Raw genomic sequence first — 2,398 nt, forward strand, 5'->3', positions numbered from 1 at the left:
TCATTGGTTGCTCTTGCTGCCCAGGATTGCAAGGAATTTTGTGGAGTTGGTCTGGCACCCGCTGGCCATCTGTGGTATTGCTCCTTATCACACTTTATATACTTCCATAACTTGGAAGGCCTCAACAGGAAAAACAGCAAACAAAAATCCCATAGGCCCTGCAGTGATGCCTGGACAGACATTAAATACAAACCTACAAATGGGACATGATACTAGTTGGGCAAATGAAATCAAAAGTACACCTTAGAGTTTCTACCCTATTTATTTGTCGGCTGCTTAACTGGGGAGGTCTGCCCTGGGCACATCTTGGACAGTTCACAGGAATTCTCATCCAACCTCCACTCCTCCAAATGAGCAGCTTGGCCTGTCTTTCTCACTCTCTTCATTGCTCCAAAACTACCAGGATTAGTGCTAGAAGGGAGGACCTACCCCATTTCCATCCTTTTTCTTCAAATAATGCTGCATCTTTGGAAGATGAAGACACACAGCTTAGTCATCAGCTGGCTGGGATCTCGCTTTGCCAATAGTTGTAAGAATTGGAAAGTGCACTGAATTGTCTGTTACCAGCTTTAAGGAGAGGGCAATTTTTGACCAAGGAGCCCAATTGCTCACAGCTGGCAAACTTCACAGAGTTACACAACAGCTGCTTGAAGATGATGCAGGCAGGGGAATGAGGACAGTGTGACCTGGCTGTCATACTAAGTAGAAGAACCATAACTTGCAACCCTGTCACCAGCTGTCTGTACCTGAAACAGATTTTCAGAATCTCCATGTCCACAAAATAAAGAATGAACAAAATGTTCTTGAGATTCCCACGCTCTTCCTGATGCCAGGTTCTCCCACAGCTCTGCTCCTGAACAGGTTTGTCGTGCACAGAAATGATGGACACAGGCAATGCCAACCTTGCACGTACAATGAGGAGTGGTGGCAAGTTTCCAATGCCAACACCCCCCTACCCAAACAGTGCAAACAAGACACTCTTCCTGCTCTTTCACCCCCACCCAGGGCTTCTGCTTCTACTTCTGTAAAGGGTGGGATGCAGACACATGCAGGACTTGCATGACCAAAACACAGCTGGTTCCATATGTCACTCCACACCTCAGAAGTCCAGCAGACCAGCACTCACCTGAGACAGAACACACCTTCATTCACACCCTTCTTTTGCCCTGTCCAAAGCCTGCTGCCCATAGTAACAGCAGGACAAATTAAAAATTGACGCACAAGTTCAGCCTGATCTGGTGGCTTTGAGTCCAAAATAGTGCACAAATGTTGGCACTTATTTCCACAGCACCTTAGAACTCAAAAAAATAAATCCCAGATTATTATAAAGTATTAAGACAGTAATTTACTGTTAATTAAAACTCTCCAAAGACTGAAAGCCTCCCCCTGCTGCCCTTCTACCTCCAGCTCTCCAAAACCATGACATAACCCACTTCCATTATGCACTTTCAGGCAACACTGCAACCCCAACGCAATCCAAGCAGTGGACAAACCAACGAATAGGACTAAAAGGAGACACGAAATCAGTAACAGATGCTTTGCACATTGTAACCTTTTAGGCTGGCTTCCCCCTCCATTAGAGATCTGCTTTCTACAAGCAGCATTTCATCTTTAACCACCACCTGTAGCTGCCTAAGGTCTCTCTCAACAAACACCACAGGACAGGTACTTGGTAAAAGAGATGTATATTTATTCACTTTACAAAGAGGGTGGTATTTAGTTGCAACAGCTCCATTTATAGACAAATATATTATTGTACATTATAGTGGTGAATGGCTCAAACCTTTACCTTGTTTTGCTCTTAAAAATGTGTTTGCACCACTTCAGCTTCCACTAGCTGAGCAAATAGCTGTCCTTGTTCTGCCACTGAAAGATTAAAAATCCATTATAAAGGTATAGCTGTGTGCTATGTATTCACAAGCATTCACCTTCTCATTTCCCTGTGTCACTCTTCTCTCCCCACCCACCTCAACATGGTCTGTCCTCTGGGTTAGCATTGAACTTATATACAGCCTCCATTAAAAACAAAACTAGGAGCCAGTGGTATTTCTAATGTCCTTTTAAAGCACAAGAAAATTCATTGATTTGACATATAAAAGTCTTGAGTTCAAATTTGTTTTTTAAAAAAAAAGAAAAATTCATTTTTAAGTCAGGTTGGCATTTAGATATTGCCAAGGCATGGCTAAGCCAATGAAGAGGTGGGAAGAAAAGAATCTCAGTACAGAATTTAAATATTACAAAAATATCTTTTTTTTTCGTTTTTTTCTGTTTCCTTTTTAAAAAAAAAAGAATCAGCAGGATGCCCACTTGCTATTGCTAACTGAAGCATGAAGAGAAGGTATAGACCAGTTGTCTTCGATCCTTGAATATTTGAAACAAATTCAATGTAAAGCTGAAC

The sequence above is a fragment of the Pithys albifrons genome, chromosome 2 (genome assembly GCF_047495875.1).
Source record: "Pithys albifrons albifrons isolate INPA30051 chromosome 2, PitAlb_v1, whole genome shotgun sequence".
Lineage (NCBI taxonomy): Eukaryota > Metazoa > Chordata > Aves > Passeriformes > Thamnophilidae > Pithys > Pithys albifrons.